We start from the raw sequence: 17,425 nt of genomic DNA, 5'->3' as shown, positions 1-17,425 counted from the left end.
TCCACCCCCGGGCCAGACCACATATCAGGAGGGTGAGCGTGGCCCCTGGTCTGGCCTAACTTTGCAGACTATGTTCCAGCAATAATGTCCCATCACCACGAACACACCCAATGGCATGAAAGAACCGCGCGTCATTGTCAGATGCCCCTCCTTCCTAAATCCCACCCACTCTCTGCTCGTTGGTAGAGCAGAGAAGGCTGGACACTATTATTTCCACAAATGCATGAGAGTAAATAGAGAAAAAGAGGAAAGAAAAGGTGAAAACTAATCATAGATGAAACATTTCACATGTCTGTCTACTTTGATGGAGATACAGGTAGGTAACCAGCAGGGGGTGGTGTTCGCTTCTCACAGACTTCACAGTTCTGTTCCATGACATTTGGGCACCTCGTGACAACAATCGTGTTAATATGTAGATATTGTATGTACATTTGTGTCTGCCTTGCTAGGTTATCTTTTTATAATTTCAATTTTTCATTATTAATAATAAACATGTTATTTTAAACATTGTAATGTTATTTTAAATTAATACTACAGAGGAATGCTCAGAAAATGTCGAACTCATTATATGATTTACATATAAAAGAACAATTTCAAAATACTGGTCGCTTGACTTCAGCTGGTCCCGGCTACTGTGAGTGTCTGAGTCGTCTTCATTATATACAGTATAGAAATACTACAGAGAACACATCCATCCTTGATCTTTATGAGCTGACACTCTAATGCCCCCTCCCCCACAGTCACACACTATTATTATACATTTATATAGCTCTGACATATACCGCAGTGCTGTACAGAGCACACAGAGCCAGTCACATCAGTCTCTGCAGCAGAGGAGCTTACACTCTAATGTCCCCTCCCCCACAGTCCCATCAGTCTCTGTACCAGAGGAGCTTACACTCTAATGTCCCCTCCCCCACAGTCACACACTATTATTATACATTTATATAGCTCTGACATATACCGCAGTGCTGTACAGAGCACACTGAGCCAGTCACGTCAGTCTCTGCGGCAGAGGAGCTTACACTCTAATGTCCCCTCCCCCACAGTCCCATCAGTCTCTGTACCAGAGGAGCTTACACTCTAATGTCCCCTCCCCCACAGTCACACACTATTATTATACATTTATATAGCTCTGACATATACCGCAGTGCTGTACAGAGCACACTGAGCCAGTCACATCAGTCTCTGCGGCAGAGGAGCTTACACTCTAATGTCCCCTCCCCCACAGTCCCATCAGTCTCAGTACCAGAGGAGCTTACACTCTAATGTCCCCTCCACCACAGTCCCATCAGTCTCAGTACCAGAGGAGCTTACACTCTAATGTCCCCTCCCCCACAGTCCCATCAGTCTCTGTACCAGAGGAGCTTACACTCTAATGTCCCCTCCACCACAGTCCCGTCAGTCTCTGTACCAGAGGAGCTTACACTCTAATGTCCCCTCCCCCACAGTCCCATCAGTCTCTGTACCAGAGGAGCTTACACTCTAATGTCCCCTCCCCCACAGTCCCATCAGTCTCTGTACCAGAGGAGCTTACACTCTAATGTCCCCTCCACCACAGTCCCATCAGTCTCTGTACCAGAGGAGCTTACACTCTAATGTCCCCTCCACCACAGTCCCATCAGTCTCAGTACCAGAGGAGCTTACACTCTAATGTCCCCTCCCCCACAGTCACACACTATTATTATTATATATTTATATAGCTCTGACATATACTGCAGCGCTGTACAGAGAACACTGAGCCAGTCACGTCAGTCTCTGCGGCAGAGGAGCTTACACTCTAATGCCCTCCCACAGTCACACACTATTATTATTATTATACATTGATATAGCTCTGACATATACCGCAGTGCTGTACAGAGAACACTGAGCCAGTCACATCAGTCTCTGTACCAGAGGAGCTTACACTCTAATGTCCCCTCCCCCACAGTCCCATCAGTCTCTATACCAGAGGAGCTTACAATCTAATGTCCCCTCCCCCACAGTCACACACTATTATTATTATTATTATTATACATTTACAGTTGCAAGAAAAAGTATGTGAACCCCTTGGGATTACATGGAGTTTTGCATGAATTGGGCATAAAATGTCCTCTGAACGTCATCTAAGTCACAACAATAGAAGAACACAGTCTGCTGAACATAATACTACACAAACATTAGATGTTGCCATGGTTTAATTGCACATAACATGTAAACATTCACAGTGCAGCGAGGAAAAAGTATGTGAACCTTTGGACTTAATAACTGGTTGACCCTCCTTTGGCAGCAATAACCTCAACCAAACGTTTCCTGTAGTTGCAGATCAGACCTGCACAACGATCTGGAGTATTTTTGGACCACTCCTCTTCACAAAACTGTTTCAGTGTAGCAATATTCTTGGGATGTCTGATGTGAATCGCTCTCTTAAGGTCATGCCACAGCATTTCAATGGGGTTGAGGTCAGGACTCTGACTGGGCCACTCCAGAAGGCGTATTCTGTGCTGTTGCAGCCATTGTTTTGTTGAATTACTTGTATGCTTTGGGTCATTGTCCTGTTGCATCACCCATCCTCTGCGGAGCTTCAGTTGGTGGACAGATGGTCGTACGTTTTCCTGCAAAATGTCTTGATAAACTCTGGAATTCATTTTCCCATCAATGACAACAATCCGTCCAGGCCCTGAGGCAGCAAAGCAGCCCCAAACCATGATGCTCCCTCCGCCATGTTTCACAGTGGGGATGAGGTTTTGATATTGGTGTGCTGTGCCTTTTTTTCTCCACACATAGTGTTGTGTGTTCTTCCCAAACAACTCAATCTTGGTTTCATCTGTCCACAGTATATTCTGCCAGTAGTGCTGTGGAACATCCAGGTGCTCTTTTGCAAACTTCAAACGTGCTGCAATCTTCTTTTTGGACAGCAGTGGCTTCCTCCGTGGTGTCCTCCCATGTACTCCATTCTTGTTTAATGTTTTCCTTATTGTAGATGTGTCAACAAAAATGTTAGCATGTGCCAGAGATTTCTGTAGGTCTTTAGCTGACACTCTGGGACACTCTTTACCTCATGCAGCATTCTGCGCTGTGCTCTTGCAGTCATTTTTACAGGACGACCACGCCTAGGGAGAGTAGCAACAGTGCTAAACTTTCTCCATTTGTAGACAGTCTGTCTTACCGTGGACACATGAACATCAAGGCTCAAGGAGATACTTTTGTAACCCTTTCCAGCTTCATGCAAGTCAACAATTCTTGATCGTAGGTCTTCTGAGAGCTCTTTTCTGCAAGGCATGGTTCACATCAGATAGTGCTTCTTGAAACCAGTAAACCCAAAACAGGTGTGTGTTTTTAAGGGCAGGACAGCTGTCAGCAACACATCCAATATCATCACACTGATTGGAGTCAAGGTTGGCTCACTCCTGGCTCCAATTAGCTCTGGGAGAAGTCATTAAGCTAGGGCCTCACATACTTTTTCCTCCCTGCACTGTGAATGTTTACATGTTATGTGCAATTAAACCATGGCAACATCTAATGTTTGTGTAGTATTATGTTCAGCAGACTGTGTTCTTCTATTGTTGTGACTTAGATGACGTTCAGAGCACATTTTATGCCCAATTCATGCAAAACTCCACGTAATCCCAAGGGGTTCACATACTTTTTCTTGCAACTGTATATAGCTCTGACACATACCACAGCGCTGTACAGAGAACACTGAGCCAGTCACATCAGTCTCAGTACCAGAGGAGCTTACATTCTAATGTCCTCTCCCCCACAGTCACACACTATTATTATACATTTATATAGCTCTGACATATACCGCAGTGCTGTTCAGAGATCACTGAGCCGGTCACATAAGTCTCTGTACCAGAGGAGCTTACACTCTAATGGCTCTCCCAGTCGCACACTATAATTATTATTATACACTGCTTAAAAAAATTAAAGGAAGACTTGATAATCCAAGTCGCATCATGTGAATGAACCTCCTGGGATATGGATCTGGTCAGGTAAGTTGCAGAGGGGGTTGTTAATCAGTTTCCACCGCTTTGGTATTAATGAAATTAAGAACAGGTGCACTAGATGGGCAACAATGAGACAACCCCCAAAACAAGAATGGTTTTACAATTGGAGGCCACTGACATTTTTTCCCTACTTATCTTTTCTGACTGTTTTTCACTCGTTTTCCATTTGGCTAGGGTCAGTATCACTGCTGGTAGCATGAGGCCATACCTGGACCCTACAGAGGTTGCACAGGCAGTCCAGCTCCTCCAGATGGCACATCAATACGAGCCATTTCCAGAAGGTTTGCTGTGTCTCCCAGCACAGTCTCAAGAGCATGGAAGAGATTCCAGGAGACAGGCAGTTCCTCTAGGGGGGCTGGACAAAGCCGTAGAAGGTCCCTAACCCATCAGCAGGACCGGTATCTGCTCCTTTGTGCAAGGAGGAACAGGATGAGCCCTGCCAGAGCCGTACAAAATGACCTCCAGCAGGCCACTGGTGTGAATGTCTCTGACCAAACAATCAGAAACAGACTTCATGATGGAGGCCTGAGGGCCCCACGTCTTCCAGTGGGCCCTGTGCTCACTGCCCGGCACCATAGAGCTGGATTGGCATTTGCCATTATACACCAGAATTGGCCGGTCCACCACTGGCGCCCTGTGCTTTTCACAGATGAGAGCAGGTTCCCCCTGAGCACATGTGACAGACGTGAAAGGGTCTGGAGAAGCCGTGGAGAACGTTCTGCTGCCTGTAACATGGTTCAGCATGACTGTTCTGGTGGTGGGTCAGTGATGGTCTGGGGAGGCATCTCCATGGAGGGACACACAGACCTCTACAGGCTAGACAATGGCACCCTGACTGCCATTAGGTATTGGGATGAAATCCTTGGACCCATTGTCAGACCTTACACTGGTGCGGTGGGTCCTGGGTTCCTCTTGGTGCAGAGGGTCCTGGGTTCCTCCTGGTGCAGTGGGTCCTAGGTTCCTCCTGGTGCAGTGGGTCCTGGGTTCCTCCTGGTGCAGACAATGCCCGGCCTCATGTGGGGAGAGTATGCAGGCAGTTCCTGAAGGATGAAGGAATTGATACCACTGAATGGCCCCCGCACTCGCCTGACCTAAATCCAATAGAACACCTCTGGGATGTCATGTTTCGGTCCATCCAATGCCACCAGGTTGCACCTCAGTCTGTCCAGGAGCTCAGTGATGTCCTGGTCCAGATCTGGGAGGAAATCCCCCAGGACACCATCCGTGGTCTCATTAGAACCCTTCCCCCGACGTTGTCAGGCATGCATACAAGCACATGGGGGTCATACAAACTACTGAGGACCATTCTGAGTTGCTGCAATGACATTTCACCAACATGGACTCGCCTGCTGCTTCATTTCTTCACTTTGATTTTCGGGGTGTCTGAATTCAGTCCGCTGTAGGTCGATCATTTCCATCACACGATGGGGCATCCTTATGTTCCTGACACATCACCCCGTCCATGTCAGTATAGAGATCCAGCAGGAGATTCCTCCCCATTGAGATCTGATGGGTTTTTAAAGTGCTAATTTAATTATTGTGAGCAGTGTAGATTTATATAGCTCTGACATATACTGCAGCACTGTACAGAGATAACCCAACCAGTCACTTCAGTCTCTGTACCAGAGGAGCTTACACTCTAATGTCCCCTCCCCCATAGTCACACACTATTATTATTATACATTTACTGTATATAGCTCTGACATATACCGCAGCGCTGTACAGAGAACACCCAACCAGTCACATCAGTCTCTGTACCAGAGGAGCTTACACTCTGCACCAGAGAGGTTGTGCTGCAGGTGCTCTCCCTCTCCAGGCACTAGGGGGCCAGGCCTGCTCGCCTGGCCCCAGAAACATGGCCTCTTCTGGGATAGGCTCAGACCATGCTCCCCCTGAGGGACCCAGCTTGCCTTCCCATACTTCACCAGCACCTGAAGACCTTGGCTGTGGCCCTAAAAGTGGGGAATCCCTCCCTGTCTTTAGAGAGCGTGTTGCTGATTATCTGGTGAGAATCGCAAAGGAGGAGGAAAAGTTGGTGAGTCTGAAAACTGACTACAAGAAGAAGAAAGTTCTCCATGACAAGTCATGGAGCAGCAAGAGGCAGAGCATGAAGCCGGAGATGAAGGGTCTGGAGGTCACCATTAAGAAGCAGCAGAATCTGGTAAAGACGCTGAAGGAGAAGAGCGGAGCTTTCAGAGAAAAGTTCCGTAATGAGGAAAGGTTCAGGAAGATGAAGGGAGACTCTGGTAAGGATTCAGCATCGGCGGTGGCAGTACGGGTGGAGAGTGAGGAGGGGGTCCTGGATGCTGCCCCTGCTATCCCATCCACCTCAGGATCTGCTTCCCTGGAGGAAATGTCAGCCTCTGCTTCCCTCCCTCCACAGCAAGCTGGAGGATCAGCACAGGAGGTAGAGGAATATGGCGGAGGGCTGCTGAAGTACATTGAGGAATTGGAGTCTTCCCTAATTGGAAGAACTTTCCGCTTTTCTGAGGACTCTGAGGATGAAGATGACGGTGAGGACTATGTACCTGGTCCTGTAAAGGAGAAAAAAACAGAAAAGCCACGCTTTATTAAAAGTGCCAGTTTGGACTCCAGTGTGGACAGCCATGTGCACTGCAGTGTTTTGGAGGGAAATCCTCCTGTGTGTGCACAGAGCTCTGCAGGGAAGATGGCTGCTGTGCCTGCAGGACTGCACTCTGCTGGGACTGAGGACTCTGATACCAGGAACCCTGTGACTGTGGACTCTGCTGGGGGGAAGGTAAAGGGGGGATCTGACACACTTGCTGGACAATCCCTGCTGATGGCTGCAAATGCAGCAGAAAATGGTGGGAGGGAAATTGTCAGCAGCACTCTGAAAGGGGTTGCTGAAACCCAGGGGAGAGTGACCAGGAGTGGAAGGCTTTTACCTAAGAGGAGTATGTTGGGGGAGGGGGAGACAGGAGCATCTGGTGTGAGTGGGCCTGCTGGGAGCAGTAGTGCCACGAGTGAAAGGAAACATATGGATAAGAGTGCTTGCAATGCTGGAAAGGGGAATGCCTGTGTGTTGGTGGATGGAGTGACTGCTGCTGCCTCTAATGGTGGTTTGCAGAGCGGGGGTTCTGAGGTTCCTGCAACCAATGGGCAGGGTGCAGCTTTAAGGTCCACTACATCTAATGCTGCAAATAAGACCTATGCTGGGGCTCTGGCTGGGAGGAGGGGGTCACATCATGTCAGCTCTGGGGGGAGGTCTGCTGCAGGTCTGCCATCTGCACCCCTGTCCTTCAGGAGGAGGAATTTGGTGCAGCTCAGATGGGAAGGTGGGGGTGCTCCCCCGGTCAGGATGTTGGTGGTGGACAGGATTTTGGAGATGGGGTTTAGGGCGGATGACATCTTCGCCTTGATCAGCCCTGTAGGATCCTATGAATATGATCTGTCCTTTGTGCGCCCCGAGTCTCTGGATATATTCTGGGAGAAGTATGAACACATGTATAAGGGTCTGCCGGAGTGGAGGGGACTCGTCCCAAAGGTTGTCTCACGCCAACCTCTAGTGAAGACGGTCACCATTCTAGTACGGAATGAGTCCATTCCTTCGGCTGACTTGGCTGTCTGGCTGAGGAGATTTGGGGAGCTACTTGCACCCCTGAAGAAGATTGTGGATGAGAGAGGGATATGGACTGGTGGGTGGTCGGTGCAGATGAGGTTGTATGTGTGTGGGAATGTGGTCCAGCATCTTCCCTCCTCAGCCTTCATTGGGAAGGACAGGATTGTGGTATTCTACCCTGGACAGCCCAAGCTCTGCAATAAGTGCGGTTCTCGGGGTCACTTCGCCTCCTCATGTCCAGAGATGAAGTGCTCCCTATGTCAGGATCGGGGGCATCTGGTTCTCGGGGTCACTTGGCCTCCTCATGTCCAGAGATGAAGTGCTGTCTATGTCAGGATCTGGGGCATCTGGCTAAGGATTGTAATATCATCAGGTGCAATCTGTGTGATAAGGTTGGCCATTCGTACAACCGGTGCCCTGAGGCCATGCACAACCAGTCAGCTTTGGTGGAAGAGTTTTTTCATCTGGACATGGAGGAGGCAGAGGAGAGGGAGGCTGTGCCAGGGGTCCCCAATGTCTCTGTCCCTGTGGTCCCAGTGTCTGATGGTCCCTCTAATGTGTCATCTCCTTGTGTTGTGCCCCCTGAGTCAGTGTCCGTGGATGTTGTGTCTGATCCTCCTGTGTCAGTTTCCCCAGAGGTAGTGGGGGCTGTGGAGGGAACTGGACCAATGTGTATAGTTGCACCGACCCCCCCTCCCCGGCGTCGGAGGGTCAGAGCGCGTGAGGCGCTGGGGGGTGGAGTGAATGATGGTGGGGTTATTGGGGTGAAGGTTGGGGGGACTGCTGTGGTGAGTGGAGAGAGTGGGGTGGATGATGTTGGTGATGGTGGAAGGGAAGGGGAGGGGGCTTTGCGGGCCGGTTTATCAAATGATGATATGGAGTGGTTGGAGGCAAAAAGGAAGTCTGGGAAGAAGAAGCGGAAGAAGGATGTGCCTGTACCTGACCCTGGGAGGGTGGAGGTGTCAAATACATTTGATGTGTTATCTGAGGTGGAGGATGAGGGATCTTCAGGTGATGAGTCTCTGGTTTCCATGGAGGAGGAAACACAGAGGACTATGAAGCGTGTAGGGTCTCCAAGTAGGGAGGGGGGTAAGCAGGCTAAGAAACGGGTACCTCGATCATCCTGATGGCGGTTCCCACTCCTTTGAAGGTGGCGACCATTAATGTCGCCAGCATAAAATCAGTAAGCGCTCGTAACATGGCCTTATTTTTGCTCAGCAGGTTTGATGCTGACATTTTCTTTTTGCAGGAGACCAGGTTGTCCAGTTTGGGGGATGTTCATATGGCGAAGAAGGAGTGGAGGCGCGGCCCCTCCTTCTGGTCTCTTGCGGCCGAGCCTTACACTGGAGTTGCGGTACTTTTTTCCAGCATGGTAACCTGTCGGCGGATTATTGAGGTAGAAATGGGGAGATGCATGGTCTTAGACGTCTCCATGGGGGGGCAGGACCTGCGCCTGATTAACATCTATGGGCCCCAGACAAAATGGGACAGGAAATGCCTCTTCATGAAGATCAAGCCTTTCCTTTTTACAGCCCAGCAAGTTGTCTTCGGTGGTGACTTTAACACCGTCACTAGGACTAAGGACAGGAGAGGGACCGGAGTCAGGCTGGACTGTGACGGGTTTTTTTTAAACAAAATAGCTAGAGAGGCAGGTCTGGTTGATGTGCACATTCATTGCTGCCCAGACGACACGGGATTCACTTTTCAGAGAGGTTCCAGTCAGAGTAGAATAGATAGGTTTTTTTTAAAGGGGAACTCCGCCTTCTCGGCACCAGTGTGTCAGGCGGTGGAGTTTTCTGATCACTGTATTCTGTCTGTGACTCTGAGTGGCCCCGATACACCACCTAAGGGGAGGGGTACCTGGAAGCTGAATTCGGCACTCCTGGACGATGAGAAGGTGAGTCAATCCTTTGAGGATTTTTTTCAGGCACAGGTATCAATCATGGACGTTTGCAGCAGTAAGTCCGAGTGGTGGGAGCTTACAAAACGAAGGATCGTTGGGTTTTTCAAGGCCATAGGAAGGAATAAACAGCTTGATAAGTATGTCACCTACCAGCGTCTGCGGAGGAAGCTCGATCGGCTTGTCTCGAATAATGGAGATCCAGAAGCGATCTCTGAGGTTAAACTCTTGCTCAGGCAGTGTCAATATGACAGGCATGCCTCTTTGGTTCTGGAGAGGGATTATGGGAAATATCACTCGCCCGACCCTTACCAGAACTGCAAACAAGGTAGAGCAGTTAAGTCAGTTGTAGGCCTGGTTGACAGTACTGGTTCCCTGACAAAGTCCAAGTCAGGGATCCTGGAAACCTCCAGGTCATATTATGCTGACCTCCTGGGTAGGAGGGACCTCGATCGGGCGAGCATGTCGGGTTTTCTGGACTCTACTCCAGGACTGGGAAATGGCAGTTCTGTTGTGAGTTTGACAGAGGACATCACGGCAGATGAGGTGGTGAAAGCTATTGATCAGCTTGCCATGAAGAAGTCGCCTGGGCCAGACGGATTGACAGCCGAGTTTTATAAGCACTTTAAGGTGACTCTGGCCCCATATTTGGTGGAGGTGTTTAATGGCTGTTTGAGAGAGGGTTCACTCTCTCCCTCCATGCGACAATCTGCAGTGATTCTTCTGTCAAAGGGTAAGGATTCCTCGAGAATTGAGAATTGGCGGCCCATTAGCCTTCTCAATGTTGATAGGAAGATATTGGCAAAAATTATTTTCTGGCGTTTATCGTCTGTTGCGGGCAATTTACTTTCTCGCCATCAGCACTGTTCGGTTCAGGGAAGAAGCACTTTTTCAGCGGTGTTAGCTGTCCGGGAGGCCCTGGAGCGGTGCAGGGCTGCAGGCTGGGGAAAGTTCCTGCTGGCATTGGATCAGGCCAAAGCTTTTGATCGAGTCAATCATGAGTACCTATGGCTGCTTCTTGGCAAGTATGGCCTGGAGGGGGGCTTTATCGATTGGCTAAAGACCTTATACAGAGGGGCTGAAAGCTTCATGCTTGTGAATGGTTGGATTGGACGGCCCTTTGAGGTTGGCTCAGGTGTGCGTCAGGGGTGTCCTTTGAGTCCTCTGCTATATGCGTTTGTAATCGATCCCTTCATTCGGAGGTTAGAGAGCGGACCGTTGTGTGGAGTTCCTTTGGGCATTCCTGGGGAGCCCCCTCTGAGGGTCGTGGCCTATGCTGATGACGTGTCTGTTTTCATCTCCGGGACGCAGGAGGCAGAGGAGGTGGTCTCGGTGATGGAACAGTATGCTGAGGCATCTGGCTCAAAGATCAATCAGGATAAGAGTGAGGTTTTCTGGATGGGAGAGGATGGAGAAGGCTTTACCCTTCCGGACGCCTTCCCAGAGCCCCAGCAGGAAATTAAAGTATTAGGCATCAGATTTGGTCCCGGTGATTACGGCCTTACAAATTGGGTAAGCAGGCTACAAGATGCCGATGCCAAGGTGGCCAGCTGGAAGGATTGGAAACTCTCTTACAGGGAAAGGATTGACCTGATTAAAACTTACCTGATCCCGGTATTTCTGTATGTCAGCTTTGTCTGTGTTTTGCCAGTGTCTCTCTATGCGAGGATCTACAGTTGTTTCTTCCAGCTGTTATGGGGGCACAAACTGAACCTCATTAAGAGGTCTGTAACCTATCTTCCCAGGCGGATGGGTGGCCTAGGTATGGTCAACCCGGTGGTTTTCTTTTCTCTGATGTTTTTGAAACATAATTTTGGTAGCATGCTGGCAGAGGAACCGCCTGGGTGGGTTGGTATTTTTCAGTCCTGGTTTAGGCCTTTTCTACGGAGCTGGGAGAATGGTGGGCCGGTGAAAAGCCTGAGGGTCCAACATGGTAAGCTCCTGGCTTATGTTGCCCCGTGTCTGAAAATGCTTCGGCAATGGCGAGTGACGGCGGAGGAAATTAAATCTCTTCCTAGGAAGGCCCTGGAGAGGAGGCTTGTTGAATCTGCCTTTAGCGAGCCATTGGCCTTGAGGGATTGCCCAGGCCCGGTTATGAGGGAGGGTCTGCGTTTGATGAATCTGGAGAGAATCCCTTTAAAGTTTCGGGATTTGGCCTGGCTCTCGTTCCATGGCAGACTCTATGTGAAGGGCAACCTGAAGCATCGCTCTGCGGAGAACCGTGGTTGTCCAAGAGTGGAGTGTGGTGGAGTGGAGGAGACGATGGACCATTTCTTGCTTCAGTGCCCCTTCAATATAGAAGTCTACAAGCGGGTGGGTGGGGCTCTGGGGATCCCTTTCCTTTCCCGCTTGAGTTACGCGGAGTGGTCTTACGGAGCCTTTCAGACTCACCGGGATTTTGATTTTGAGACACTTTTTCTAGTTAGCTTAGTAGTCCGTTACCACACGTGGAATGCACGGTGTCAGGTTTCCATTCGCAAAAAAATCCTTCCTGTCGAGGTGGTGGTGAACAACATTCTGGGTGAGGTTGGGAAGATTCGGGGTCTTGAGAAGGACAGGTGGCGGCCGAGAGCCCGGACAAAGGCGTGGAGGAATGTCAGGTCCCTGTAGCTGCTGTCTGTCAGTCTCTGGGGGCGTGGCTTCTCTTTCTGTCCTTTCACGTCCCCTAGATTTTGTAACATCAGATTTTTGAAGAAAGGCTGCATGCATGGGATCAATGTATGGGATGAATGTGTGGGATCAATGTATGGGATGAATGTGTGGGATGAATGTGTGGGGTGAATGTTTAATCGTTTCTTAGCCTGAGGGGGGGTTTAGGTGACGGTCAGGATTTGTTATTTTGCTGAAGTAAGCTGGTTTTGTTTAATTATACATATTTTTATTCTGTATATATGTAAATATGATTTTTATGATGTTTTTTGTTTGCAAGATCTTAATAAACAAAAAATTTACACTCTGTCCCCCCACAGTCATACAAACAGAAACTTGAAGTGCAGCAATGGTAGATGTTGACTAAACTACCGGTGTGTTTTGGGGTTGAGTGGAGAAAAACTGAACGTGGGAAAAAACGTACGGAAATATGAGGAGAATCGTCAGAACCCTTCCACACACACGCTTAAGTGTTTGTCCCTATGAATATATCAAATATGAATGAAGCATATCCCTCTGTAAAGTGTCATTCATGTCTGCCCCTTTGTTTCTCTGTTATCTGCATGAGTCACTTAGGTTTTTCCTGACACCAAGAAAAAAATGGTGACACGGAAGGGAGCTCCAGCACTCAGCCTTTGATTGACAGCCTCAACTCTTTTCCTGTATGCTATGTGGAGGGGTCTGTGTCCCTTCCCTCCAATCAGCTCTCAGAATTCTCCTCATTGAGCTCTGCAGAGTGTAAATTCAGCTCCCTGCCTCCTACTTTTTGGAAGCTCAGACAAGCTGCATAAATTATGCACGTTGAATAGATGTAGAGAAGATGGCAGATAAATGGGTACAACTTATGTAGGAGGATTTGTTTCATCTCTGTGTATCACCTGAGGCCAATCACTTCACTGCAGGGGCGGACTGACCATTCAAGTACTCGGGCACTGCCCGAGGGCCCGGGGTCAGTAGGGGACCCCATGAAATGCCCCTGGTACCTTTTTATAGGGTCCCTAACCCTCAAGGGGTGTACAATCTAAGGTCCCTAACCCTCAAGGGGCGTACAATCTAAGGTCCCTAACGCACATTCACACATACACATACTAGGGCCAATGTAGACAGCAGCCAATTAAGCTACTGGCATGTCTTTGGAGTGTGGGAAGTAACTGGAGGAAACCCACGCAGGCACGGGGAGAACATGCAAGCTCCAGGCAGGTGGTGCCGTGGTTGGGATTCGAACCAACAGCCCGAGTACTGCCAGGCGGAAGTGCTAACCATTTATCCACTGTGCTGCCTGTTACACTTTCCTCATTCACTGCATGCGCTGCTAGTAATACAGAGTCATGTCAGAACTTACTGAGCTTCAAAGAGGGCAAATTGTTGGTGCCACTTATCTGGTGCCTCTGTGACTGAAGTTACCAATTTATTGGCTGTGCGGCGGGGTCCAGGATAAAAGCTAATGGTGGCGTATACAGTTTCCGGGAAACCGTCATCAAGCATAGCCGCGGTTAACACGGTCAACTAATGGAAAGAGACAAAAAGGACATTGCGCAGGATCGTGACCCGGAGTAAGAAAACAACTACTGCAAAAGTGAGCGGGACTGAGATTGAGTGCAGAGCTCAATCTCAGTCCTGTGAAGACTGAGATTGAGCTCTGCAATCCCTTTTGCAGCAGTTGTTTTCTTATTCCGGGTCACGTTCCTGCCCAATGTCCTGGGAGTGCGCTCTCAGCACAGTAAAATATCGACATTGGGACACATAAATTCTGCCGTTCGACTTTAGGGCCCAACTGCCTAGACGCTGCATATATGTGTACTGCCGGCGGGAAGTGGTTAACAATAAACTGTTATGTTTACCTGCTCACTCCATGTTGAAAATGCCTCAACAGCCCCCCTAATGGGGCCCCTTCCATCCCCGGGCCCCACAGCAGCCACACACACTACCATGGCCATTGTTACCACACTGTTACTATTCTCATTTTTCCTCTGTTCCTTCCTCGTGGACCCCCTCGGGTTCTAGAACAATGATATAGGAAAAACTAATTTCCGCTTCCTGTTCTTCTGTTGCAGAAACTGACTGGCACATCAATAGCTGTCAATCACCAGGACACAATCAGTCTGACGGCGGCAGGTCAGCACAGAGGACTCCTTTCTCACTAAACACTCAGCTAGATGCATGCAGGATTTTCATTCCCCGGCATCATCGCCTTATTTCCTACAGGCAGAAAGGTGATTTCAATCCGCTGATTGTTTTTTTTTTTGTCAAACGAATCAGCTAAAGGTACTGCAGGCAAATTATCTTTTAGATTTCTGTAGAAAAGTCAAGTAAATTGATGATTGCACGGGTTGTTGCTTTAAAAGACAGCGAGCCTGAGACCAAACCTGTAATTTAGGGGCTACTGTTGTTGGCCTACACCTGCAAATGCTGGTTTCCTGACTGATATGCTGACACCCTGACCAGTACAGTAAGGGGGACATTCTTCCTGCTGACCACCAATGTGAGGGACATTCTTTCCACTGACCACCAATGTAAGGGACATTCTTCCCACTGACCCCCAATGTAAGGAGCATTCTTCCCACTGACCACCAATGTAAGGGACATTCTTCCCACTGACCACCAATGTAAGGAGCATTCTTCCCACTGACCACCAATGTAAGGGACATTCTTCCCACTGACCACCAATGTAAGGGACATTCTTCCTGCTGACCACCAATGTAAGGAGCATTCTTCCCACTGACCACCAATGTAAGGAACATTCTTCCCACTGACCACCAATGTAAGGGACATTCTTCCCACTGACCACCAATGTAAGTGACGTTCTTCCCACTGACCCCCAATGTAAGGGACATTCTTCCCACTGATCACCAATGTAAGGGACATTCTTCCCACTGACCACCAATGTAAGGGACATTCTTCCCGCTGACCACCAATGTAAGGGACATTCTTCCCACTGACCCCCAATGTAAGGGACATTCTTCCCACTGACCCCCAATGTAAGGGACATTCTTCCCACTGACCACCAATGTAAGGAGCATTCTTCTCACTGACCCCCAATGTAAGGGACATTCTTCCCACTGACCCCCCATGTAAGGGACATTCTTCCCACTGACTCCCAATGTAAAGGACATTCTTCCCACTGATCACCAAGGTAAGGGACATTCTTCCCACTGACCACCAATGTAAGGAGCATTCTTCCCACTGATCACCAATGTAAGGGACATTCTTGCCACTGACCCCCAATGTAAGGGACATTCTTCCCACTGACCCCCAATGTAAGGGGCATTCTTCCCACTGATCACCAAGGTAAGGGACATTCTTCCCACTGACCATCAATGTAAGGAGCATTCTTCCCGCTGACCTCCAATGTAAGGGGCATTCTCTCCACTGATCACCAATGTAAGGAACATTCTTCCCACGGACCCCCAATGTAAGGGACATTCTTCCCACTGACCACCAATGTAAGGGACATTCTTCCCACTGACCACCAATGTAAGGGACATGCTTCTCAATGACCACCAATGTAAGGGACATTCTTCCCGCTGTAAGAGAGATCCTGTCTAAGTTATGCACTTTGAATGGAAGTAGAGAATACTGCCGATAAACAGGTACAACTTATGTAGGAGGATTTGTTTCATCTCTGTGCATCACCTGAGGTCAGTCACCTCCCTGTCCTGCTGGATCGAGTTCAGTTTTAGAATGTATTTATTGCTTGTTAAGGTTGCACTTCATTTGTAGAACACAGTGGAAATGTGTGCCCATCCCGCCATGTACCAATGTTCAGGATGAGTGATTCGGGCGTCATTTTGCTGCAGCAGTAACTCTCTTTTGCTCACTGAGCTGCTTGTGCAAAATTTTCTGTAAAAAAGTTGACTCTTCTTTACAGGGTGTAGGAACACATGTAACATGCACTAGGACACCATTCGTTTTGAACGGCACCCCAACTTACTGGGGAAGTGCATCCGGCAGCACAACGCCCTAAGGCAACGCACAGAGGTATGTTGCTGTCTGCTGCATCAAATCAAGGGTCATGTGATTTTAAAGAGCCCCTACCTTCTCTTAAGAAATCTGACTACCTTAATACATTCTGTCAATTAAAGTTCCCCAGACTGAGCTCTGTGTGTTCCCCGCTGCTTGGAAAGCTGTGCTGCTAATTTAAAATGTACCTCTGGTCAGAATACAAATATACAGAAATGTCCACATTGGATTCCAATGGAGAAGGCTCTGCGGTGTCACACATTTCACAGAGCTCACCTTCTGCAAGGAGGAGTTTCAGAAGGCGGAGTCAGTACAGGAATCATCAAGGTACCATGGGATAGCTAGTGTTTAGAAATGGAGGAGAAGCTGCAAAGCATGCTAGGAATTGGATATAGTGAATGCGGGGTCCGGGGAGAGGGGATATAGTGAATGCGGGGTCCGGGGAGAGCGGATATAGTGAATGCGGGAGCCGGGGAGAGCGGATATAGTGAATGCGGGGTCCGGGGAGAGCGGATATAGTGAATGCGGGGTCCGGGGAGAGCGGATATAGTGAATGCGGGAGCCGGGGACAGCGGATGTAGTGAATGCGGGGTTTGGGGAGAGCGGATATAGTGAATGCGGGGTCCGGGGAGAGCGGATATAGTGAATGCGGGGTCCGGTGAGAGCGGATATAGTGAATGCGGGGTCCGGGGAGAGCGGATATAGTGAATGCGGGGTCCGGGGAGAGCGGATATAGTGAATGCGGGAGCCGGGGACAGCGGATGTAGTGAATGCGGGGTTTGGGGAGAGCGGATGTAGTGAATGCGGGGTCCGGGGAGAGCGGATGTAGTGAATGCGGGGTCCGGGGAGAGCGGATATAGTGAATGCGGGGTCCGGGGAGAGCGGATATAGTGAATGCGGGGTCCGGGGACAGCGGATGTAGTGAATGCGGGGTCCGGGGAGAGCGGATGTAGTGAATGCGGGGTCCGGGGAGAGCGGATGTAGTGAATGCGGGGTCCGGGGAGAGCAGATTTGGTGAATGCGGGGTCCGGGGAGAGTGGATGTAGTGAATGCAAGGTCCGGGGAGACCGGATCTAGTGAATGCGGGGTCCGGGGAGAGCGGATATAGTGAATGCAGGGTCCGGGGAGAGCGGATATAGTGAATGCGGGGTCCGGGGAGAGTGGATGTAGTGAATGCAAGGTCCGGGGAGACCGGATCTAGTGAATGCGGGGTCCGGGGAGAGCGGATATAGTGAATGCAGGGTCCGGGGAGAGTGGATATAGTGAATGCGGGGTCCGGGGAGAGCGGATATAGTGAATGCGGGGTCCGGGGTTTAGTAACACTTTAAAAGAAAAGTCATGGGCAGC

The sequence above is a fragment of the Staurois parvus genome, unplaced genomic scaffold, assembly GCF_062004578.1.
Source record: "Staurois parvus isolate SC_StPar_1 unplaced genomic scaffold, SC_StPar_1.0 ptg001061l, whole genome shotgun sequence".
Lineage (NCBI taxonomy): Eukaryota > Metazoa > Chordata > Amphibia > Anura > Ranidae > Staurois > Staurois parvus.
The sequence above is the reverse complement of the archived record's forward strand: the minus strand, read 5'-3'. Positions refer to the sequence as shown.